The sequence below is a fragment of the Crinia signifera genome, chromosome 3, assembly GCF_055691185.1.
Source record: "Crinia signifera chromosome 3, ASM5569118v1, whole genome shotgun sequence".
Classification (NCBI taxonomy): domain Eukaryota; kingdom Metazoa; phylum Chordata; class Amphibia; order Anura; family Myobatrachidae; genus Crinia; species Crinia signifera.
This window is the reverse complement of record NC_139219.1, coordinates 187453503-187480598: the sequence shown is the minus strand read 5'-3', so window position 1 is coordinate 187480598 and position 27096 is coordinate 187453503. Positions and strand designations below refer to the sequence as shown.

At 41.5% G+C, this 27096-nt stretch overlaps 1 long non-coding RNA gene across 2 annotated transcripts in view; it reads left to right on the top strand.

Moving 5' to 3' along the window:
- The window catches only part of LOC146062627 (uncharacterized), a 123952-nt gene that overhangs the window by 71219 nt on the left and 25637 nt on the right, over positions 1 to 27096 (top strand). Inside the window, exon 1 of one of the 2 annotated variants that reach the window (XR_014471429.1) lies at positions 23734 to 23809. The exons of the other annotated variant lie outside the window; for it this stretch is intronic. This is a non-coding gene — a long non-coding RNA (uncharacterized LOC146062627). Of the gene's footprint in view, positions 1 to 23733; positions 23810 to 27096 lie in introns of those variants that run through there. 2 annotated transcript variants of the gene reach the window in all.

The following is a 27096-nucleotide window of genomic DNA, read 5'->3' as shown; positions in this document are numbered from 1 at the left end:
AGACCTGCCGCCAGCGCGTGTGGACGTGAGGCACAGACGCTGAGGAGAAGCTGACAGCCTGCGCCCAGCCGGAAGAAGAGGGAGAGAGAGAGCCGGCGCATCGCAAGCCACGCTCCCGGCGGTGATTGATGGCGGGGAGGACGGAGGTGCCCGCCCGGAAGAAGCTGTGACCCCCGCCGACCCCAGAGGGAGATCCGGACAGCGGCAAGAGGACAGCGGCAGAAGGCACGGGAGGAAGCAGCTGACTGCGCCCAGACTGAGCCGGCACCCCAGAGCAGCCCCCGGCGGTGATGGACATCTAGAGCCCCGGCCAACAGCAGGAACACGCAGATCAAAGAGCCCAGCAGATCGAGACTGGCAGGAGCCAGCAGCGGCACCAGTATTGCAGGTACCCTCTCCTCTCCCTTGCTTGACCTCTGCCTGACCACCTGCACCAGCCCCAGGACCCCATCACTGACACCCTGCTTCACACCACCCAAGAGCCTGTTACCTCACAGGGAGGGCTGCCAAAAGGGCCTAAGGACCCCCATACCGCCCTGCTACTCGGAGGCCAGTTAAAAGGGGACTTGCTACTGGTCCTGTCCCCATCGTTAGTGCCACTGATCCCATTGCAGTGCCACCTGCCTTAAGGCCATTTGTGGCAGTGCTAGCAGGGAGTTGCCCAGGAAGCGGGGACTCGCCTGTACCCCAAAAAGGGGATTGTTATTTTGTTCCTTACCCTGAGGAGTTACCGGCGTGGGACCTTTATTTGAATTTGGGGACACTGACTTACATCCGAGACTGTAATGTATATGTAAGGTATATGGTGCCCTCTGGTGGATGTCCATTATTGAAACAGTTCAGCATCCTCTTGTAATATTCATCTTATTTACAGCTATCTTTATTCTAATTTGATTGTCGCATTATTCTGTCATTATCGTTGTTATTTTATGTGTCATCCCTTAGCCTTACGGTACCGTAGGTAGAATTGCTCATGACCAAAGCAGTCTGACCTTTGATACGGACTGAGGTGGTCATTGGTCCCTAGAGTGTTTTGCAGGGATATTTATTCATTCATTTGTGTAGTCTGTACTGTAAGTGTGATGTTATTATATTTCATTGAGAAAACCGCAGCAACCGTGCAGTATTTTTCCATTTAATAAATATCAGTTGCTGTCAGCTGTGGGTGTTTTGTGCTTTTTGGTGGGTTCTCTCCCGGGTGTTCCATCCCCTGCCACAGGTGCGTCTTCATCATCAGAAAGGGCCGTGAAGACTCCCAAGTGCATAGCCGTCGTCTGATCCAGGTACGCTGATATCCAATAGTTCCAGGGGCACCTGCCACATGTGCTAGTGGTTCCATGCCCATTTGCTCTGTGGGTACATCATGTGGTCCAGCAGCTGCAGTTATTGATAGGCTGTCTGACCAAGAGCTGATTGGCTCAAAAGCTGGCACCATATGTAAAATCAATTCAGTGCCTCTGCATGCTCTGCTGGGCTCAGGGCTAGACAGGACTGGATTACACATTGAGCAGTACTGAAAGCATACTGCAATGGGCACTTCTCTGGGCATTGTGTAAGGGACACTACTGGTGGCATAATGTATTATGGGCACCCATTAGGGTGCTTATACAATTTAAAATTGTATACCATCGCATTGTATGCCTTTGTATGCCATATACAATGGTATACAATTTTAAATTATATAACATTGGGTGCCATTGCGTTGCATCACATCGCATACTATTGTAAGGCTTATGGTATACAATGCGATGGGCGCCGTGCTAGGAAACAAGTACCCCCCTTCCTTGTGAGACCACAAGGAGGGCGCAAATGTAAAGTTTGCAGGAGGGCGCCGAACACCCTAGCACCATTTGGGTGAGAGGGGAGAGAAGACTGTGCCACAGACCAATAATACTGGTAGTCAGCGGCTCGGTGTGTGGGTACACTACAAATACCCAAAGTTGTGAGCAATAGGGAAACAAGGGGGATGTACACCCTGCGCTATACTTCCAATCTGAAAAATATTACGTACACAGTGGTTTAGTGAAAATAAAAGTAGATATTTATTATAGTCTGCAATTTGAATAATAATATTAAATGCAAATAGATAAAAATTATTAAGATAAAAATTATTATATAGGATAGTATGCTAGCAGTATGCTACAGTATTACGCTATATAAATGTAACAGATAATACTGGTATACATATACATAAGGACTGGGGGTCACAAGACAAACATAAGAGACCAATGCAAATGCAAATCAGGTGCAGCTTAATTAGCTGTTGGGAAAAGTCTTTTAGGATAGTTGGAGTGGTTTGAAGTAAACGAGTACCTGTTTTCAGGGTACAGGGGGTCTGCCGGCAGACTTACCCAACAGTGCCGTATTGTGCAAACGGCGTTGGCGGGATCTCCACAAACATCGACTAGTTTCGCCAGCAAGGCTTCCTCAGGATGGTGTGTGTGGTAGATGCCCCTGCAGGCCAGGGTTTAAGTACGATTTATTTTGTCCTCTGATTGATTCAGGTGCCTGTGTAGCACGCCCCTGTGTGGGCGTCCTGTAATCTAATGCAGTAGTGCTTCCGCCCTTACCTGGGCGTGTTGGTAGAGAGTGTTCTCCATAGGGAGTGTCTAGTGTGATGTCACATCCTCCCTTAGATTTCACCTGCTTCTCATTGCCATGATCAGCTGTGTGAGGGGGTTGGGCGCGACATCATATCAGCTCCGGCAGTGTTCTGCCGCTTGACAGCTGCTTTACAAGTGTCCGCCTTTCATGGGCTGGTGCAGTTTCCATCATCTACAGTCCCTTCTCCTGCTTCTTTATTTCAGTAGGGGGAGATTGGATGGTTGGATGGTGTGGGCGCAGGTTGGGTGTTTCCTGTGTCGACTTTTTGGTTCATGTATATTTGTTATGTAGACAGTTGCTCCATGGTGTTCACTTTGTTTGCGAAGTAACATAAAACGTCAGATATTAACACAATGGGGTATTTGTCTCAGTTGTTTATACTCTGGATATAATTGTTAAATATAGTATTATAATAATGATAAAATAATAATAATAATAATAATAATATTAATAATAATAATATCAACTAAACTATGCTAATGTAGTTTGGTATATATTAGAAATAAATGGAAAATAATGGAAAAAATGGAATAACATAAAATAACATAAAGTAAAAATAAATAAATAAATATAGAGATAATAATAATAATAATAATAATAATGAAATAAATAAAATTAAAAATATAAAATATTTAATTTTTTTTAAACCCACAAAAGTAGATGGGCTGGATTGATGTATAATTTACATAGTCTATAGTAATACCAGTAAAAATGGGACCAAATTACAATGGTGATATACTGTCTAAGTGATGTTTTTTGGTATTAATATGGTCTGAAGGTAATTTCAATTAAGGATACTTAGCGGATACATCGGGGGATGGGAACGTTTTGCGTCGGAGGGCGGTGGTAAAGTTTCGCTTATTTAAACTTATTTAAAGGAAGGCTGCTATGTCAAAGTCCACATTCAGTCCTTTGGGGGTGAGTGTCCCCATGTTGTAAATGACTCTAGTTTCTTCTTTAATTAGAGCTTTGTCTTGGTTCCAACCTCTCCAGTCGATTTTCACTTTTTTTAGGCCGATGAACTTCAGGGATCTTGGGTCGTTGTTGTGTCTTTCTGTGTAATGCGAAGGAATGCTGTGGTTGTTCTTTTTGTTGGTGATGTTGCAGATGTGCTCTTGGATACGTACATGTAGTTTCCTCTTCGAACCACACATAATGGAGGGATGATGATACAGAGGTTTGGAACTTGAGTGAAGCACATATAGTACTTCTGGGTATAGTGCTCTCTATGGAAGCACCTGTGGAACGCATCATTCCAGTTACTATGCGTCGCAGTGACTCGAGCCGTAGAGACGGAAATTACGTCATCGAGCTGGACATCGGTGCGACGCTGCACCAGGTGAGTGCAGGGCCGGTGTAAGGCTTCACAGCACTCTAGGCAAAACTTCAACTTACTGCTCCATATTGACTGTTTTCAACAAACAAACAGCCTGGGAAAGGTATAATGTCTGTCAAAAATGGAGTGCCGGCCATATCTCCTCTTCTATATGTATGTATGTATGTATGTATGTATGGTCGTTCTCATCTTTGCGGCCAAAGCTTATACTACAGAACTTACGACATACTGGCCTACTTTTGAAAACTAGATTCAGGGAGATTATAGTTGGTAGTAGAATTTTACACAGCTCCCCAATGAGGGTGTGTGTCATGCTCCACCCAAAGGGGCGTGTCTAGTTCCATATATGGAGAGATTGTGAAAAAATATTGTGAACGTGGTACCTAGAAGCGTGGCTGTGTGCTGCTACATCTGAGGGAAATCTTTTAAAATGACTTATATACAAATGTAGATGAGCCCCAAAGCAGTTAGTAAGAGCTACTATACTTGGTAAAGTGCTGGGAAATGGTCCTGATGATTCAATGTAAATGTATCTGTTTCTCATTCCTCTTATCCCCAAAAATGTAACAGTGTAATGTGGGCTAGGTGAAATGAGGGAGATTGCTAGACTAATGAGGGAGAGAGGGAGATTGCTGCTATTTCAGGGAGTATCCTGCAGAATGCAGGACGGTAGGCAACTATGACTTACACAGGAATCTAGGCGTACTATGTCACTACAAGGGAAGGTGATCTATTCAGATCGCTTAGAAAATGATCTGAAATCACCCCATGTGTACGCAACCCCTTAGGCTTTAGGAGGAGAGCTCATGAACATGTGTCGTCGTCCCCCCCCCCCATGAGAGGTGCTCTCCCTCCTCCCATTGTTCAGAATCATACATGGGCTGAAAACTTCATATTCATATTTTTTAAGTGTATGTATCCACAATAATCAGCCCTGTTTCCTGCAGTGTCCCCGGCTGAATTGCTTGGGCGGCGCAACACCAGTGACTAGGTGGAAACACGTGCATCTTCCAGCTTCAAGTTCAGCAGGTATACTGATGTAGTAACCCGCCTTCTGTTATGCTGCCCCCCCCCTCATTTTGATTTAGTGCCGCCAACATGAGGCCGCTTCCAGAAATTTTCCAGGGCAACTTTTGGTCCCCAATCTGCCCTTGGACCCGACCCCCCTGCCTCACTGATCTGGCTGCTCTCTCCCAGAGAGGGCAGCCAGAAAGTCGGGAAGTATGATTGAGGGTCATACATAAAAGACAGTCCTTTGAACAGCTAGATGCTGATTTTAATGTTTGTATTTATTTATATTGAGCAAATAACATGGAAAGAAAGTAATAGAGACAAATATTAGTGGAAGACATATGTTAACGATAGTTAAATAGGTAAAAAATAGATAGATAGAAAATAGTAAATAATAGATTATCTTTTGTATACAATAATTATGGCTTATACACTAAGTAGTTTCTGCTGGTTTGATTAATGATATATCATGAAAAAAACAGAACCTGATTTTATATTCTATAAGTGTATAACATTCCTCTAATAAATATAACAATAGTCACAAATGACAGACAGTGGTGCCAATGCATAGTTGATCAGAAATTGCTTATAAATTTACATTCAGCATAGGAAGTAATGCTGTATTTCAGCCCATATACCGATCACTATACACCACAGAAATGATCCAGATCTGCATCAGCAACAAATCTGCTAGGCTGAAGGCAAGAAAGGCTCATTTGTATGCATGTGTTGATCTCAAAAGATGTGTTTGGTCCTGCATTAATAAAGTAGCATACAGTATGGACAATGTTTATGTCAGGTGTACTTTCACCTAAATCAACCCAAAAAAGGACACGCTCATGTAACTTGAAGTGCACTCATTACCAAATGAACATTAAAGGGTTTATTATCCTTCTGAATAAAAGCTACTCACAGAGATGTCTTACATCATAAGGATATGTTACATTAACATTGCATATTTATGGTGTAGTCCATATCCAGATTGAAAATGATTTGGGTTTATTTGAAACATGATTCTTACAAAAGTATGAAGTACATATTCATTGGCTGTGGATTGCCTTCTGACAATGCTATGTGACTGCCCCATTTTAGTCCTTGTAATCTCGTATATCATTTCTGCAGTCACCTCAGTCACTGTAGGCGCACCTGGTCCCATGAGACTCTTCTCATATTGGGCATCTCTGTTGGAATGCGATGTTGCTAGAATGCACCAGGAGACTGTGCTGATTAATTTGTTACTGTATGCGACACTTGTATATACAGGCAGAGCCGGCCTAAACTTTGCAGGGGCTGGCGATACTTGTAGCATCTGCAGCTTTTTAATAGTACATGTTCCATTGGGTTCTGTGTACAAACTTAAGTCACACACAATAGGGGTAATTAAGGCCTGATCGCCCGGGCGCGAATTCACATGGTGGCCAATTATCGATACACTGCACATGCGCACAGCTAGTAGTACGCATGCGTGAGGTGGTGCTGTGATGAAATCCAGCTAATTTTTCTATTTGCACACAGATCACAAGGTGGTTGACAGTAAGTAGGCATCTGGGGATGGTAACCTGCTGTTAGTGGGAGTGCTAAGAAAAATGGAGGAGTGTCTAGGAAAACGCTGGGAGTGTCCGGGACATTTTTGGGGAGGGTGTGTGACGTTAGCTCCAGGCATTTATCCATCACACAATTTATGCAATTACATTGCGCTGCAAATATTTAGTGGTAATTGCTGTGCACAAAGAAACCAGACTCACTGTTTAATTTAATATAATATATTTTATATATGCAAAATAAGGTTCAGTAAAATATTAAGAACAAGTACATTCAATAACAGTGATAAAATTAAAAGGTCACATCCAATGCACAACATTTCAGCTGATATCAATAGTCATACTTAATGCCTCCAATAACAATAAGTTGCCTGTATAGATAGAATTTAACAATTATGTTCCCCTTCCTTGTTGTTTTCGCATGTAGGCAAACATGCACGAACCACAATTCAGTTAGCAGCAGATGAGGGGTTAATAAGCAGGTGTAGTTTGTTAGTTCACTGGGTGTTAGATTGATTTAACACAATGGTTGTTATCCACACACCCGCTATGTTAAGGGTGACGTTAGTTTGCCAGATTTGAATCCCCGTATAGGGTAAATGCAGATAAGTAAGCACAAGCAGTTGTAATAGTGCCTTAATAAGATTAAATGAACAGCTGGATAGTCACCTCATTTATGGCTGATTCAGGCAATTTGTTGAGACGGCATGTAACTGACATAAAGGCGGTACAGGGTGCGTCACACAGGCCATGCCCCTACGCGTTTCATCATAGGACTTTGTCAGTGGGGTCTATATGTGTATATATATATATATATATATATATATTAATTGACCCAGCATATACTGGGTCACCTAAGTGTCCATCTCCGTTGCTTTGCTCCGCCCCTCTGGAAACCCCCTTCTGAAAATCCTGCGTTTGCCCCTGACACCATTAGCTGTCCCGATCTCTCCAATTCTCTTTATCCATCACACGGCTGAGTAAAGGTGTCCATACACTAGTAAGATTTATCTGCAGATCTGGCTGGTTGGAACAAAAACATGGTTATGGATGAGTGACAGATGGTCATTTTTCCAGCATTTCCAAACAGATGGTAACTGTCATTTGCTCTCATCCATAACCATGTTTTTGTTCCAACCAGACAGATCTACAGATCAGAATCTGTGTGTGTATGGCCACCTTTAGTCTCTGGCTACTCTGAGCCTGCGATGAGTTGTGCCCAGTGTAAAAATCATTTGATGGTGAGTCTGTTACGATGGAATTTGGACATATTCACTCAGCTGCAAATAGATTTGTAAACATGCACATCCACCCATGCAGCGATCACAATAATTTGCAAGGCTTAATTTCACTCTAGCGGGGCGGCAACTAGCAGAACGCTGGCCGCATCGAATTTGCAGCTGTGCGATCAGGTCTGAATTAGCCCCAATATACAAGTGTCATATATATCAAATGAATCAACACAGTATTCAGGTGCATTCTATTCACATTAAGTTGTGATTTATACCTTGTTCACATTGCTAAGAAAATTACCGGGTGAAGTACTTCTACCTGTTAATTTGCTTTTCAACACAGGTCCTTTAAAAGTTACCGCCAGACAGAATGAATAAACACCATTAACAAAATTGTGAATGCTTTGCAAATAGTGATGCATTCGCAGATCCATTTGCAAAATCTAAACCATCGGACATTTTTTCCATCTGAGTAAGTCTCGAGCTTCCACTAATCTGCTCAAGAACCAGGCTGGAAGTGATCATCGCTGATGTCAAAGACCCACCCAAGAAATGCATGGGCATGCCTGTATTTTCACTTATACACAAAAAATACAATGGTTCTGCCCCTGAATTCTGGCTTACTGTCAATCAAACAGTGACTTCAATGCGACTGCTAGCACACGGCTATGCTCATTGTCAGTAACAATTAGCTATTCAATTATAGAAGTCTACAGTCTCGTTGAGGCCATCTGGGTTTACTAAATTAATTCTAAACATCCAGTAAACCTCCTGTCTGTATGAACTTGTAAATCTGTCACCATCAAAGGCCTTATTAGAAACATGTTCTAATCCTGTTCTAATACTGTGCTAGTAGGGTCACTAATATGCAATTAGGGAAATGGTTGGGTACATTGTGGGTCATCACATTGTTAACAATATTAGAGCATTGTTCCTTACAATGCCTCTTTAATGGGCTGGTGTTATGTCACACACAGCATAACCCACATTGACAGACAAATGAAAAGGTAGATGATATTCTGAAAATAAAATCAATGATAAAGCTCATAATGAAATGAACATATCCCTCTTCAATAACTAGATTGTTCCCTGTTCTCCTAATGTACACAATGTACAATGGGTTCCACCTGTGAAAAAAAACAGATGGTCTTTTGGGTAACCAATGCTCCACATAGATCACCTGGCTATCCTTGTGGTTCACCTTAAATGTTTTCAATGACTCAGAGCTAATTAATATTGGGGTTACTGAGTAATATATCTTTCAAAATATTATACATTTGAAAATCTATATATGTCTCTTTCTAGCTTTCTTTTTTCTCATATGCTTGCTATTGAACTTGTAGACCGACAAAAAAATCTGTCTAGACGTAATGAATTTCTTCTTTTTTTACTAAGAGGCTTGATCTGTTCATATGTAAAACCACAGAAAGAGCTTTTATTTAAAGGGAATCTGGATGACCTCTATGACGAAAAGTTTCTACCATTTAATTTGCTTATTTAAGGAAAACATCCTCTCGTTTTTTCAGAGCTTCATCAACTGTCCATTGCGAATATTCACCCTTCACAGATCATTGTGTGCACTTTTAAAGTGCAAAAAAATTGATTGCAGAGAGGTTTGGTACAATTAGATGTATGTCTCCTGGAATCTATAGCCTCGAAAGTTACATCCAGGAAAACCACACAATCTCGACTATATTGGTGGGTGAAGGATAAAAGAAAATAATTCTGATTGCGAGAAAAAAATAAATAAATTCTGTGCTAATAATAGAGGATCTCTATCCCAAATAATAAATAGATATTATGAGGGAAATTTACTAAGACAGAATGGGTATGAATGGCTGTATTCGTACCCATTCAATGTGAAACACCTATTTACTAAGTTAAAATGTATACAATTCCTATAGAAGTTCTAAAAAAATATGAATTAAAACACCATTGATAGAATAAGGCCATAAAACCCCATTCATTTCAATGGTATCAACAAATGTACTATCATTTGTACTGGAGAATATGAATACAAATTCACCAATAAATAAAAATGTCAAATTGAAAATCTTTTTCATTCACACGTGACTGAAGCCTGCATAGAAAGTCAGATCTATGTAGGCTTCACAGTGTAAAAAAAGAATTAATAAATAATTTTAAATACCATGTGATGTCACGCCCCCCATAACCATCCCCTGGCTCAAAAAATAAGATAGCCCATATTTCTAAAACCAGCACTAGGCTCAAGGACTAGTCCTGGTTCCCAAAATACAGGGGACAAATTAATAGGGGTCCCCGTATTTTGACAACCAGCACCGGGCCCAAACAGCCATCAGAGTAATGCCACAGCCGTGGCAAACTTTTTATACAAGTTCCCTTGGCCAAAACATTATACCCCCTGACTGGTCAGCCTGGGCTGGGGGAGTGGGGACCCCACCAATAAAAGGATCACCCCTTCCAGCCTGGGGCTGTCCCTGGTGCCCCAGGGCGGTGGGCACTGGGCTGATTTTTAGTGTAAAATTAAGATAATAAACTATTGGGTGTTGTTATAAAACTAAAAATCCCAGGAACAAAGAAAAAGCAGAATGTCCACTAGGGACTGACAGGCGCTGATTAGGGTTAGATTCCCAGCTGCTGTGTGGGGTGGGGTAGTCATGTTGGTACTAGTGGTTCTCCAAGTCTCTGCATGTGGAGCAGGCTTCCTGGGATTTTTAACAAGCAATAGATAGCACTGCGCTACTTCGAGGAGGAATAAATCTGATTACCACCATGGGATAAAAAACATATACATTTAATCACAAAACTCAATTAAAATACAAACAAGGTACTCGTGTTAATAGAAAAAATATATAAAAAATATATATAATGGAAAAATTTAAAAATAAAAGAAATGGCAGCATGTGTGGATGCTTTCTTTACCAGTCTCTCTGGAAGCAGATGATCTAGTATCAATCCAAGTCATTATTCTACCAGCACCTGCTACTAACCAGCCTCTCTTGGACAAATCCCAATTGGATCCATCTACAGCGGTTCTCCAACCCCAAACCAGACCGGTAAAATTGATTCAGGACGTCAGAGCCTCAAACTATGGGCCAAAAGCTTTTCCCTGTGCTGTGATGCCATTCTATTCCAGGATACTCCTTGCCAATTTATATGCTCAGCGAGTGAGGATCTACAATAGTGAGTGTATGAAGTCAGCCTTGGGATCCATCTTTAGCAATTGGAGGGCATTATAGGAACAGGACTTGGATTGATACTAGATCATCTGCTTCCAGAGAGACTGGTAAAGAAAGCATCCACACATGCTGCCATTTCTTTTATTTTTAAATTTTTCCATTATGTATATTTTTTATATATTTTTTCTATCAACACAAGAGTACCTTGTTTTGTATTTTAATTCAGTTTTGTGATTAAATGTATATGTTTTTTATCCCATGGTGGTAATCAGATTTATTCCTCCTCGAAGTAGTGCAGTGTTATCTATTGCTTGTTAAAAATCCCAGGAAGCCTGCTCCACATGCAGAGACTTGGAGAACCACTAGTCCCAAAATGAGGGGGATTAAAGGGCCTGCTGGTACTTGTAGTTCTACAACAACACCAATAGTGAAATAAAATATACCCACATTAGAAAAATAAAACATTAATTCATACTTCATTAATTCATACATAATCACCTATGGATTCCAACATAGGCCCATCCTCTTCTCCATTGGTATCCCATTGGGTACCTGCAGAAGTAAATTATACTTACCAAGGCCTCCAGCATAGATGCCGTCCTCTACGATTCGTAGTAGGCATGCAGGGTGTTAAAACAACAAAGCACATTACCCAGACCATCATATGGGAGCAGCCTTAAGTGTTTTCCTCCGCCTCCTCCTCTGACTGATCTGTGAAATGCTGATGCTTTGCACGTATTTGGCGGTCGTCAATACGGCTGCCAAATACGTATATGAATGAATAGGAATATGAACGGGTATGAATCACTACAACATTGGAAAATATGAATGAGGAATATTTTGTATTCTCCATATACGGCCTATGCCATTCGTACCCATTTGTACAGGGATCAGCCGTAAACGGCCGACTTAGTAAATTTTCCTGTATGTATCGGTAACAGAATACCAGGGCAAAACTGAAACTGCCAGTCCAAAAAATGGAGGTCCTCAAACTCAGCTATGTACAGGTTTTCACAAACCTGGACCCCATTGCCATCCCCATGACTTAGCTGACTTCAGTGTCTGGGACAAAGGCTCACAACTTTGGACATTATGATGTCTAACTTTTTTCTGGAACTCGGCCAATGTAATGGCGTGCATCTTTAACAGTCCGAATGTAAATCAGATCCAACTACTCATTGAATTTTTAGAGGAGGAAGTGTCTGACTTTTCAGACCAACTGGAATGCGTTGTATAGTATAACAGTTGCAATGGAACCCGTGTTAGAAATTCTCCCATAAAACAAACTCTACAAAGTCAGACAAAAATAGAGCTGTTTGGGGGGGTAAATTCTATTCAGCAATGTTAAAAATGTTAAAATAAAGTATACAATTACAGCACAATAAAAACACAATGCACAAGAATGCACAAGCAGGTTTTGTTTTTTAAAATGATATCCAGCATGTCAATATTATGTGTGTAATTGCAGCTGTATCTGTATACAAAATGTTATGCTACAGTGCATACCTAATTATATTACAGTGTTTGGCAGAAAACCAGATACAGTCACAAATACACACAAAATATAGACATGCCACATATCATTTTAATATAAGAGAAGGTTAGATTCTAGCTGTGTTTTAATTTTTTATTTTATTTTGTGACACGAAGGGCCAGATGTATTATGTTTCAAAAAGTGATAAAATGGATAGTGATACACAACCAGTCAATCAGCTCCTAACTGCCATGTTACAGGCTGAGTTTGAAAAATGGCAGGTAGGACCTGAATGGCTTATTGTTTATCACTCTCCACTTTATCATTTTTTGAAGCTTGATACATCTGGCCCAAAGTATGAACATATCTAATGAGATCCACAAAGAGCTTAAATATATTTGGACCACTTGTCAAGGCAAATATAAGCCCCTCGCGTAATGGAAAGCTGATTTAATTCCTTTTGTCATAGCCAATACTTTACTGCGTCCATCTTTGAGTCATCACCATGATATTAATATAAGTGGTCACGGAAACAAAGTTAAAATTCTATTTTCTGTACTCACCTAATCAAGCATACAATATGGCTTTTTGTTAACAGCAATGTATTCAAGGTACTGTAGATACACTATATATATCATTTGTGCCTTGTTCGTAAACCAATTCATTTACAGATCTTAATGTCATGGATGTATTTGCAAAGGTCCTAATTTGTTGCTCTTAGGTGATACAATTTAGATGTACAATAATATATAGTAATTAACACAAGTATGTAATTGCACACTTATCTGTGCTGATTAATAATCTCAGTTAATTATAATTAGAGGTTAGCATGTACATAGGATACATACTTCAGCTGAGACTAAGTTTATATTTTGCATCAACACATCTCCGAGGATTCTTAAGAGCAGCTATTAAAAATGACTGAAGGTAGTTCATTATAATTCAAGAGCACCCAGCGAGACAGGCGTACAGTATTTTAGACACGCTAAAAGTTTTTTGAATACATACAGCACATACATTTTGTAACCTGTTTTCAACATATGAGGAATAATTAATAATTCATTTTTTCTTAATTAAGAGAACTTTGCCTTACATACTATATATTTCACTATTTATATTACTTTAGGCCAGGGCTGGGCAATTGCGGCCCTCCAGATGTTGATGAACTACACAACCCAGGATGCTTTGCATTAGTTTTGCTATGTGGCCATGCTGAAACTGATGCAAGGCATGCTGGGATGTGTAGTTCATCAACATCTGGAGGGCCGCAATTGCCCAGCCCTGCTTTAGGGTATACAACAAATGTCAAATTTTAATAAATATAATTACTACAATCATAGAGCTTGATTCCAATTTATATGAAATGTCAATATTTCTACGAGTGATTATCAGATGATCAGGCATGCGCTGTGGCCACATTGCACACACGCACTATGGTTAAGCCTCCAGGCCAAAGTCAAGGCTTCTCCGATACTGAAAGTCCATCCATAGCACTGCATGATAACAGTATACAGCCTTATAATTGTAGACTCACCATAGACTCACTCAGTAGATTTGCGCCTCTGCTGTGAATATGTATGAAATAGGTGAAATATTGCTTGCTCTTTGTGTTTTTTTTTTTTACTTTTTTTAACTGTTTTGTATGCTGGATGGATTGTTTGGAATAAAGACCCATTTGGTTTTTACCACCTGTGACTAAGCTTGGATTGACATCCGTCCACGGAGACGTTGGGACGTAAAAGATACATTTTGATGCACATAGGGCACTGTTTGAAGGTGAGCACACATCTAATGGGACGAGGAGCCCCTGATTTATTTATTTATTAACAGTTTCTTATATAGCGCATACAAATTCCGCAGCGCTTTACAGAGCATAGTTATGAGCAAACACAAAACAAATTACATTACAAGACAGTTTAGGACAAGTACATGGTTAATACAGATAGTTGCATCAGGGGACAGGACACTGAAGCAATTATCAGGGTGGCAGTGGTTCATATATTCTAAGAAAGGCACATGAGGACAGAGGGCCCTGCCTGTGAGAGCTTACATTCTAAAGGGGAGGGTTAGACAGACAGGGGTAACACAGAAGGGGGAGAAGTGAGCATAAACAGGTTAGGATGAGAGATGGTCAGGTTTTATGCAGGAGGGTCGGAAGAGGTCAGTTTAGTGTTTGATATTTTAAGTCTAAAATAGCGCTGGGTCATCCAAGAGTAGACAGCAGAGAGACAGTTGGAGATATGAGTTAGGATGGAAGGAGAGCGATCAGGAAACGAGGGGTAGATTTTAGTATTTTCGGCATAGTGGAAGTCGAGTGAACAAATAAGTTCACCCAGAGAGGACATGTAGAGATAGAGAAGAGGGCCAAGAATAAAATAATCAGGGACACCTACTCTCAATGGAACAGCAAGAGAGGTAAAGTCATTAGAGGTACAGCTGGGCATTTTCAAAACTGACAGTGCAAGTACAAGCATAAAGAGTGATATTCAAAAAGTTTTTGCAGATGGAGAAATGGGGATATCACAGCTGAATAGGCAGATTAAGCAGCCAGGAGTAGTATGATGTGAGAATGAAGTGAGCTCACTCAAAGCAGTCTCTTGGTTTTCTGGGTTGCTGGTGTCTTTCTGATTCACTTTGATACGAAGATGTTAAGTTGGTTGGCAGTTTCTGTCCAGTTTAAATCCAGAATAAGTCCAAGCTTTAATCTATGTAACAGTTTTCGCCCTACTTAAAAATATTCCTACTTTAAAATATGACAAACTAACAATAGTCAGCTTGCAATAGTCAGCCAGGCTGAGGTCAGCCTTGTGTTCACAATATATACTAAAAGCTGTTTCTAAGTGAATTGATTGAGACCCCACCCAGCCAGAGCCCCTCTTCCACTAGCAATAAAACTAAGATAACAAATGGTAAGAGGTTACATACCATCCCAGCCACTAATAAATTCTAACTCACTTTCAAATCTTATAAAAATATTTGCACAATTAGCTAAATATAGAATATAGCAGTATGCAAGCAGCTACTTCAATACTGGTGTAACAGATGATATGAGTTACCTAAATATAGAATACATGTCTGCATGTCTGCATAGAGTGTGATGTGATTGGTGGTCCATAAAGATACCTTTACAGGCATATAGGGTCTGTTATACAGGTCAGTAAGAAGGAAGCCTGTGGATCTACACTGTATTTTCTTTGCTGAATTATTGACTCATCAGTATATTTTTATCTTTCTATCGTTTGAATAAGCAAAATACCAGGGGAGAAACACCATTACAACAAAGAGGAGTAAACAACACACCTGTATTATAGAGCCAGCGCATCATTGTCCACCACTGTTGTGTATTGGAGGTGGGGTTGGTATCCCAAGGTGGGACACGGTGCTGCAGTCAGGTTTGGCGCGGTTATACCTTTAGTAAAAATCTTTGTTCCGTTCATGAATATGTATGCAGTTGTTACATTTTCATGATGACTCTGGTAGGCATATCTAGTCTTTTCTGGGGTGCTGCCTTACTTGTGTTTTTTCTTTAGACTGTAAAGATTTACAAAGAAAGAAAGAATGTCCTTGATAAGGTGCACCTCGAAGAAAATATTAAAATTTAACTTTTATTAGTACATACTTAAAAGGCTGCGAAATTGATTAAAAATGACATATAACATATATGGGTGGGATACACACAATTTTTAAAAAACTATGGTGGCAGGCAGAGATGGCTATCTGGTATTGATATTAGGCTGATTGATGCAGGCTACCTAAATCCATGTAGTTATCGCGAAATTAAGAATAGATCGCGACACTTATTCATGGGGTTAAAGATATAACCTCTTCTGACTCCAGTGTGCGAGTGAGGTGTGTGAGCTGACCCGTTCTTAACAGTTAGCTCCGGGTCTTAGTACTGTGCCCGAGTAACTGTAAGATCACCTGGGTTGCTTCAGTAGGAGTGGGTATAGTATGTATAAAACACCTCTAATAACTCCTATTAATCCCTATAACTAGTGCTGCATCTGTGCCTGTATCAGGAATTGTACCACAACTGGCTGATGAGAGACGCACAGATACGTGACTAAGCCTCCTAGGTACTACTGGGTATCCCACTAGCTTAATACACTAGGGGATCTCAACCCAGGGAGGGACTGGTCTCCTTAGAGTTTGAGAACCAGTGTGTCTCACTGTCAGCCAGCGCACAAATACCCAGGCGTATGTGGGTCTTAGGCAGCGGTTAACGGGATAATCACCAAGCTAAGCACACAATCAATCAAAATACATTTGTAAGAAAAATAATAAAAGTGAAGCCATCTGCCTGCGCACCGCTAGCCGGCACGCGCTTTGCAGATTAGCTTCCTCAGGGCCAGCTAATCTGCGAAGACTTTAGATAGTGTGGAGAGCGCAGCGAGCCACCAAGCCCGAAGCGTGGTGAGTGGGCGCGGAATACATGTAAAGTTTTCGCTGTGCTCGCCACACTATCTAAACTCAGCTCCGTCCCGACGTGGATAGTGGAGGTATTAAATGGTCTGAGGACGACTACCGACGCCCCTCGCGGGCTCGCTGCGCTCGCCATGGTTCGGGTTGGCGTTGATAGTGGGGGTGGCGTTGCAAATGGGGGTGCATGTAACATTGAAAGCACCCATCAGGGTGCTTGTACAATTAAAAATCGAATCGCATCGCATGCCGCTATATTGCATGCGATGCGATTGTATAAGATGTACTACGATCAAAAGATTGGGCGCCTTGCTAGGAAACAAGTACCGGCTTTGGTGTACAGAATCAGGCCATAGTAAAAGTATGCACCAAAAAGACAGTCTTCCTTGCTTCTCTGGAAAAACTCCTATATACAATAGCTAGGAATAGTTGTAAGATGCTGTTAAACCAATAGTGAACACAGATGAAAGTTAATAGCACTGCTACTGGGTGTCAGATGACTCACAGTCTGGATTCCAACGGTAATTTTTTTCTGACAGCGGAATCCCAACTGCCAGGGGCCCGGCAGTCGGAATCCCGACATATATGGGCTATTTTCCCTCTTGGGGGCCCACAACCCCAATAGAGGGAGAATAGAATAGAATAGGTGGCAAGAGCAGCTTGCCACCAAGCCTGCAAGGAGCTTGAATGCGATCGCCCCCTGTCGGGCTCCTGACAAATGGGATTCAAAAGTCAGAGAACGGACAATCTGAATCCCAACTCTCACAGAGGTATACCATACCTGATTATGCATTTTGTTTGTAGGAATATTTGAAATTAGAAATACTCTGTGGTTTACATTGTGCAATATGAAATGGCAATCCATTAAACAATCAGCAGATGATTTAAAAACAAATGTTCTACAAAACACTAAAGAAAAGGGCAACTTTTTAGTTCACATCTTTAAAGACTAATTTGAAAAACTATATGTTATTAGATGGAATGCGTTGGACGACACAGATGCTCAGGGAGTTGTGTGAGTAGGCAAGTGGATAGTAATGCTGGACTCCCTGCACAATAATGCTACTCTGATTTAGGGCATTATTGTTTATAAAATACAGTCCATCCTAAGACTGTATTTATATTTCTTCACTCTCACTTAACCCACAAATTTTAAGTTTATTGCAATGTAAAGTTTTTGAATTCATCTTAAAAGTTCACATTACAGGTTGAGTATCCCTTATCCGAAATGCTCGAGACTACGAGCATTTCCGATAAGGGTTTTTTCCGGTTTTGGGAATATTGTTTTTAAACATTCTTACCTGGTCACCTGGTGGTGCTCCGATGGCCCCCAGGCATCCACGGCAGCTTTCAGGATCCTCTTCAGTGGTCCCAGGGGTGCATTTTCGCGAGTTTGCAGGCACAGCGGTGATGTCGCCGGCACGTCTGCGCACTTGCACAATACACCCCAGGGACCGTAGATGTCACTGAAGAGGATCCTGAAGCCAGCCGCGGACGCCGTGTGTGTGCGGGGGGGGGGGGGGGGCAGATGTAATATGTGCAGAGAGAGATTGATTTGGGTGGGGTTTGTACTTTAAACTGATATCTGAATTGAAGAGTAAAAATAAAGCAGCCAGAAACAAAAAAAAAAAAAAACATTTTCTCTCTCTCTCTGCCCATGTTACATTTGTCCCACCTGCAGTGCACATGATTTTGTCCATTAGGGACATAATTTGCTTTGGCGAGTGAACCAGAATCAGGCCCCTTGTCTTGCTGGTTAATCTATCATGATAACAAGCTGTCCTGAATCTGATCAAATAGCAGCAATTCAAGCCAACACCATGATGCCATCACAACTTGTTTTTACAGTGGGAGAGTAGGATTAATAAGCATTGGGAGAGATAAAGTGGAGAGTAATAAAGAACCAACCAATAATCTCCTAACTGTCATTTTAAAGGCTGAATTTCAGTATTGCAGTTAGGAGCTGATTGGTAGTCTCTCTCTCTCTCTCTCTCTCTCTCTCTCTCTCTCTCTCTCTCTCTCTATCTCCACTATATCTTTCTCTGCGATTTAGTATATTGAGGTCGCCAGATCTCAATCCCATTGAGCTGTTGTGGGAGAAGCTTGAACAAATTAACAGCTAAAATGCCAAAGGTCTGCAATTCTGTAATTGCTACAAAAGGAGCATTCTTTAAAGAAAGTTTAAAAGATAAAATTATTATTTCAAATAAAAAATCTGTCAACCTTGTCAATGTCTTGAGTATATGTTCTATTAATTTTGCAACTCATTTGATAAATAAAAGTCAGTTAAAACACGCAATTGTCTGGGTGACCACAAACTTTTTCCAGATGTCCTTAGCATAAGAGACGACATGCGTAGACCTGTGTGTGTGCATGTGTGTGCGTGTCTGTCGCATTGCGGACACACCATGGCACTCAGAGCTGCCAAATCCGACAAAAAGGTACCTCTGGTCCTGGTGGTGTGCACCTCAAAGCCGTTTTTTCATTTAGAAATTGAAAAAACACCAAGGTGATTGATGAACTGGAAAAAAGATTTATGATCTGAGAAACAGAAGACAAAGGAACAACACTACCCCCGATTTCATTGCTGCCATTGAGTATGAATGCAAACACATTTTAAAATGATGGTGGAGACTTACAACAATTGGGAATAATTGGGGATATACATACAGTATACTACACATCACACATACATACACATTGTATGCACACAAAACACACACACAGTACACCACATACAGATGAAGCGCCTGTAGTCAGTAGGGGCTGGCGGTGGATTCGCCATGCGCCAGCCCGACTTCGCAAGGGGATGTGTGCGCATGAGACACGCGTGTGCCCCCTTACAATGGAGCTTCCCCGCCACCTTGCGTCCGGTCCCTGCCACGTTCCCCCACCTCCCCGCTCCCCCACTAACCCTACCCGTCTCCATGAAGCGGAGGCGACCAGAGTTCCTGTCCCCCACCAATGAGAAACTGGGACATGCGTGTGTGTCAGATGCTCGCGCGTCCCAATTAGATGTAGTGTCCGGCTCGCCAGCGCGGGCGTTCTGGCAGGCCCCGACGCTGGATGAGTGGCGCTACATCTGTATGCACACACAGAACACTACACACACATATATATGTAGCGCACCTCACAAACTTACACATTGGACCGATACACACAACGCATACACACATAATACACCACATGCAGTACAACACCCACCCACATGCACTACAACACACACCCAAAAACAGTAAAACACACAGAACACACACACTTAAAAATTGCACAGATACATACAAATATATATGTAGCGCACTTCACACTTTTACACCTTAGACAGATGCACACAACACAAACACACATACACAACACACCACTCACAGTACAACACACACCCACATTCACTACAACACACACGAACACACAGAACACACACGCTTAAACATTGTACAGATACACAAACACACAACCTTAAACATTGCACAGATACACACAGCGCACTAAACACACACAGTACTCGAAGTGGGCTGCTATGCAACGAAATGACATACTGGCAGTTCATGCACTGAACTTTTTTTTTTTAAATGCTGGTGTCTGGACTGCTATAGAGGTGGGGAAATCCACCTGCAACTGGGGCAGTGATCTTATTGGTCAGGCTGTTCTACCCAATAGTCTGTTCTGCTGGTGCAGCGCAGCATGTGTGTGAGAAAGTGCGGGTATGAGGCTGCGATGTACTGTCGTTGGTAGATTTTCCGCTGCCAATAGAGGGAGGAGGCATCTTTGGGACACCGGACAGCAGTTGTGTAACATACAAAAAGACAGCAGCCAGGAGTGATGCCGGCATCGGTGCCGGGGCTTCTCTTCTGCTGCCGCCATGCCCAGTGTTCGCAGTCACTCCACTCTGCGATACCTTTTGCAGCCACTTCTGCTGGGCTCTTTCACAGTGCAGCTTCCATCCAATCTCCCCCTCCAGCTGTCTCCCGCACTGCTACCCTCTCACATGTGCTCATTATAATATATACAGTTTGTGCATTTATGTTCTCCGCATCTGCCCTGTAATTGCTGCCCTCATCCTATAGCATGACCAGTAGCAGGTGGGATGAATTTGACATGTAGTGCACTAAGACTGGGTGACATGGTGTGACATGTATGTGCAGCATCACCCCCACCATCTCTGTGCCTGCATCACCTAGGCATCTATGCATCACCCTGCCGTCTCTGTCCCGGTGTCACTCCACTGTCTCTATCCCTGCTTCATGCTGCCATATGACATAATGTGAATTTTTGCTCAATCCGGGTGGTATAATGTGAATTTTTGCTCAATCAGGGTACCATGATGTGAATTTTGGCTCATTGTGGGTGACATGATTTGAATTTTGGCTCAATAAGGGTGGCATGATGTGAATTTGGCCTCAATCCGGGTGAATTATGTAAATTTTTGCTCAATCCGTTGGCATAACGTGAATTTTGACTATTTAGTGTGTCATAACATGTCACAATCCGGGTACCATGACGTGAATTTTTGCTCAATCCTTGTGGCATAACGTGAATTTTGGCTCAATCTGGGTACCATGATGAGAATTTTGGCTCAATTCGGATGCCATGATGTGAATTTGGGCTCATTCCAGGTGAAATTATTTAAATTTGGGCTCAAACTGGGTGACATGATGTGAATTTGGCATAATGCAAATTTTGGCTCAATCCATGTGGCATAATGTGAATCTTGGCTCTTTCAGTTTGGTCTAACATGATTGTGTGCATCTGTCCAATGTCTAAGTGTGTGAGGTGAAACATAGAATTTGTCGGCAGATAAGAACCACTTGGCCCATCTAGAAAAAGTGTCGCTGAATGAAGAATATATCTATACTTATCTTTTCATGGAGATCTTTTTTAATTGATGGTACTCTTTACTTCATTATTCGTCTCCGATAAGGTAGGTACATGAAAAGATAAAATTTTTGGAAATAGAACGGTGTGATGATCTATTTTTTTCACGGAATGATTAATAAGAAGAACATCCAGTGTCAGCAAGGGGGCGTACCTTACTTACAATGTAATGTTGTATAGTACATATATAATGGTATATTTTAGATGATGGGTGCGTACCCGTACTCACGGCGTATTACATGATGACACTCCTCAAAAGGTTTCTTTCAGATATTCTCATTCAAAGAATAAAAATGTGTGCAATTCTCTTATAACAAAAATAATTTATTTTTGTATAAAACACACTCCAAAATTAAAAATATATTTAAAAATGTGTCTTTCACTCTCCGACGCATGTACCCGGCGGGTGTCAGAGGAGTGGGGACCAGTGGAAGCGGCGGTATATATATATATGCTTTAGACCAGATAGCATGCCTGGAATGAAACATTAATGTGATAGCTACAGTATGTGTATTGTAGCCATTTTGAGCAATAGTGTTAGGACCTGCAGAAAAGTGGAGTCCCGTGAAGGGGGCTTCAGGCTTAAATGCATTGATCAATTTGTGAACTAAATCTCCACTATTTATTAATATCAGTTAATTTAGTGAGTGCAGAGCCCCTACAATATATATATCTCTTATATATTTAGCTACATCTGTCACTCAAAGGGTGTGAGTGCATCTGTAACGCTGGGTGGAGCCTCTGACTCACATGACTGACTCACATGACAGAGAAGGAAGGGGGTTTGCTACACCGCACAAGCTATGACTAATTTATTAAGCCAGAATCCGAAGAAGAGAATATACATGTGATGCTATGGTTACCCCATCCATGCTTATTATATAAATAGGATGTGGGATAGTATGTTCTGGTGGTGCTCCCTTACAGTTTTAATCATTAATGAAGGACAAAGGACAGAAAGAAACTCTATTATTAATGAAGGACAAAGGACAGAAAGAAACTCTATTGATATAGAAATTATGAGCAACTGTAGGTACTAAAGTACAGTTTATTGTATATAGTGCAATATATCTCTAGGTGTCCTGAACCGGGCCGACAGACGGTCCAGTCTGATGCAAGGTGAACACATAGAGGTTACACACTGTTAGATATCTGTAATCAATTATTTAGTACCCCACACGACTTAATGAAAAGTTAGTTATTACTTATGTGCATTTTTGCAGTGTACCCTAGTTAGTGATAACTTTTGTGCAATTTTACAGTGTACCCAATTTAACTTTCATCTTATTATATATTCTCTCTAATATTATATATTCTCTCTAATATTTCTTGAGTGCACTCATCGGCTTCGGGCACAGAAATACAATAAGTCGAAAGCAGTAACTCTCTATCCCTGCCAAAGAGTTCTGAGACACGGAGTGCAGGCACCAGAATTACCCTCTCCTCTTTAAAATTTATAAGAGAGAGTTTTCAAGAGTGCTAAGTGGTTAGCTCTACGCAGGTCTTTTCAGACTTTATTCTCTCTGTAATACCTCATTTTTTATTTTCTTTTATATAGACTATTAGGTGCTTGGAAGAAACTCATGCTACATCTGATGTAATTATTTCAAGATGTTGCACAGCAGGCATTTCTTCACCTGATACGATATCTTTTCTTCCCTACTCTATTCTAAAGTACACCAGTACTACCTCATATGACATTGTATACAAACTGGAGCACTACTATGTAGCACAGATTGTGTGGTAGTTTGGATAATTGGCCACTCAATTTGGAGATAGTAATTTGATAATACTATAGAGATAAAGGAAGGATACCTCACATATCAGAAATTAGCGCATTACTGCTTAATCTGTTAATTACGCTATACTTTTCGCAGCAAAACGCGGTGCTTTGATCATTGAACCTAACATGATAAATGCACACTGTATATATTAAATGTTATATGTTGTTCATGTTCGATTTATTAATTGAATTAAAAGATTTTAATATTCCTAGATATAGATACTTATATCTTGTAAGTCATAAGCAGTGCCCCAACTAATAGAGTTTCTTTCTGTCCTTTGTCCTTCACATGACAAAGAACCAGCCCAGTGAGCCCACAGTGCCAGACACCCTCTGCCTCCCCATGTTGCCCAGGAACCTACTCCACAGCCACCAGGTGAGCGCCCCCCCCCGAGGTGCGATTCACGGCACCCCCCCCCACGACCCCCCCTCCCGTGATGTGCAGGTTCTGATTTACTCTGATTTCAAAGCAGGATCTTATTGTGTATATATATATATATATATATATATATATATATATATATATATATATATATATATATATATATATATATATGTATATATTTGCATTCTAGGCTAGGTTACTTCAACGATTATAAATATATTCTTCATTCATAATAATAATTGACTAGTAGAGATGTCTGCTATCAAATTGTATTGTTACCAATTATGTCTTAATGTCCTATGTCCTAATGACAGAAAAAGGATACATTTAGATGCTGATGACCAGAATCACTTAGGATTGCCAGTCAGCTACTTAAAAACTATCCACTTATGAAAATACATGTTTTCTGGCTAATAGCATGAATGAAAGCTGCATGTCTGCAGAGTAGAAGCTGAAGGCTCTATGCATCTGAACTAATTCCACTGTGCTATGTAGTTACTGTATGCAGCATGCAAACTTCCTTTTTGTATGACATAAATGTCTAACCTGGCAACCCTTTTACCATTCCTACCTTTATTATGTAGTCATCATATATTATCTTAGTTAGAACACCTCATGGCCATCTGGGACCTTATATTGGCATCTGTGTTTCAAGCCACAAGCTAAAGTAAGAATTAATTGGTTCATTGTAAATTGGTGACATGACATGGCAAGATATTTAAGTTATCCTAAATGTAGAAGATATAGGCCCTTACTCAGATCTGATTGCAGTACCAATTTGTTCTCGAAATGGGCAAAACCATATGCACTGCAGGGGGGGGCAGATGTAACTTGTGCAGAGTGAGTTACATTTGGGTGGGTTATTTTGAAACTAAAAACAAAATTCCAGCGTAAAAATAATGCAGCCAGTATTTACCCTGCACAGAAACAAAATAACTCACACAAATCTAACTCTCTCTATACTTGTTACATCTGCCCCACCTGCAGTGCACATAATTTTGCCCATTTTGAGAACAAATTTGTACTGCGATTAGATCTGAATAAGGGCCATAATACAGACAGAAAAGAGATTTCTTTTTTATGGAACCAACTTATACTCCATAAAATAAAGTTCTTATATGCATATTCTAGTTTTCAAACTAGGTTCTGCATTAACACCAAAAAATGATGCTCATAGAAACCTCAGGAATTGACCTACAAAAATACATACAGTATATATATGTTTTAGCTTATAGAAGTGTAATACATACAATAAGATAACATTTGACAAAGTGATTATAACTAAAATAACTGCTTTCAAAGTAGGTATCATACCAATGAGCTCACCTTGTTCAGTAGAACCTGTTGTCTCTGAGTCAGAAGCAAGTATGACTGCTTTGGCTCAGTTCTGACTTTATTTATAGGGAAGGAGTTTTACATCACTTCCTCCCGCTTTTTGATTGGTCACAGGTTTAACTGTTTTTAAATATGTATAAATGCTGAATTTTGCAATTCCATAATAAATGGTGTAATTTATTTATTTATTAACAGTTTCTTATATAGCGCACACATATTCCGTAGCGCTTTACAGAGAATAGTCAAACATTTACATCAGTCCCTGCCCCAGTGGAGCTTACAATCTATATTCCCTACCACATGTACATGCACACACAGACATTCTAGGGTTAATTTTGTTAGGAGCCAATTAACCTAACAGTATATTTTTGTATTGTGGGAGGAAACTGGAGCACCTGGCGTACGTCCACGCAAGTACGTGGAGAATATACAAACTCCACACAGGGCCATGGTGGCAATCGATCCCATGACCTCAGTTCTGTGAGGCAGAAATGCTAACCATTACACCATCTGTATTGCCCCAATTGGAAAGGGTGATAGCTAATGATAAATAAATGTGATAGGCCTATAAGTGGGGAAGGGGAAACGTAAAAGACAATTTGTAGTTATTAACCATAGTGCTCTGGGAATTCCCAAGGGGCTGTGCGTGTGATGAACACCAGTGATTTGCTAGTAATGTTTTAATTCTAGGCTCCATGTCAGAATAAGTTATATATACTCTTAGTACAAAGGCAAGTGAGAGGTGCCTCTGCATCAGATTGTTGTAAATGCTTTTGATGGTGTATTTTTTTTAAAGTTTGTGCAGCACTGCGCTGCTCCGGCTTGCATTCCACCCAGTGCCATCTTTCCCATTGGGCACAATGGGCAGTTGCCCAGGGGCCCAGGGATTCTAGGGACTAACCCCAATAAGAAAGACGGCACAGTTCCCTGGCCTGAGCAGGGTGCGCTGCAGCATCTCCACCATTTCTCGTGTGCATAGCCACCTCTTCTCCACCACTTCCGCGGACCTACCTGGCCTCCTCAACATGCTAGTCGTCTCTGTCTGGGGCCTTGCAGGTAATCATCAGGCATGCAGTCACCTTGCCGCCCTGTCTCCCCGGCACCTTCCTTCTTACCGGACTCTCAGACCAGTCTTCTCAATCCCCACAGGGCGGCCGCTACTCTCATCAGCACCAGGAAGCAAGCGAACTGCACCACTAGTCAACGCCCAGCATTAGTCCACCGCCGGTGCTCCGTGTCACAACCGGTGGGTCCCCGAGTACCACCAAGTCTCCACAGTTAGAGCTGTGAACACTGATGAGGGTAGGGAGGGGAAGGTGTGCACACAGGCCCACTCCCATCAGGGAGAGCAGCACATATCATGCAGGTCTGGTCGCCATGCAAGCCAGTGCCACCCATGCCAATGGCCAGCACTTCCCCGGGGAGCGGCTGTGGTGGCAGGTAGCTGGCAGCAGGGTCCGGGCAGCAGAGGCTGGGCCTGGGAGCTTGTAGCGCTATTCTCTGGTGGCGGGGTGGGAAGAGCTTCTGAATTTGAAAAGACTGGCCGGATGCTGATTGGCTGAGAATTCAGCCAATCAGCATCCGACCAGTCTTTTCAAATTCAGCAGAGCTTCCCACCTCACTGCCAAATAGCACTAAAAGGAATGCTCCCAGCTGCCTATGCCCAGATCCCCACTGCCCGGATCCACGCAGCGGGCCCAGATCCGGGTAGCAAAGGTGGGAGGTAGATGGGGTGGACCCCTGGGGGTATTTTGCCCAGGGTCCCTCACAATTGTTAAGAAGGCCCTGGTTTCACCACAGCCAGAAGTGCATTCCAAATCAACTTCAGTAAATTACATCATAAAGGATCGACAAAAATACTAAACTTCAGAAAAGCTAACTTCGAATTATTCAGAGAAGCCCTAAAAAGAATTGTGTGGGAAAGAGTTTTTGAGGGGATAAAT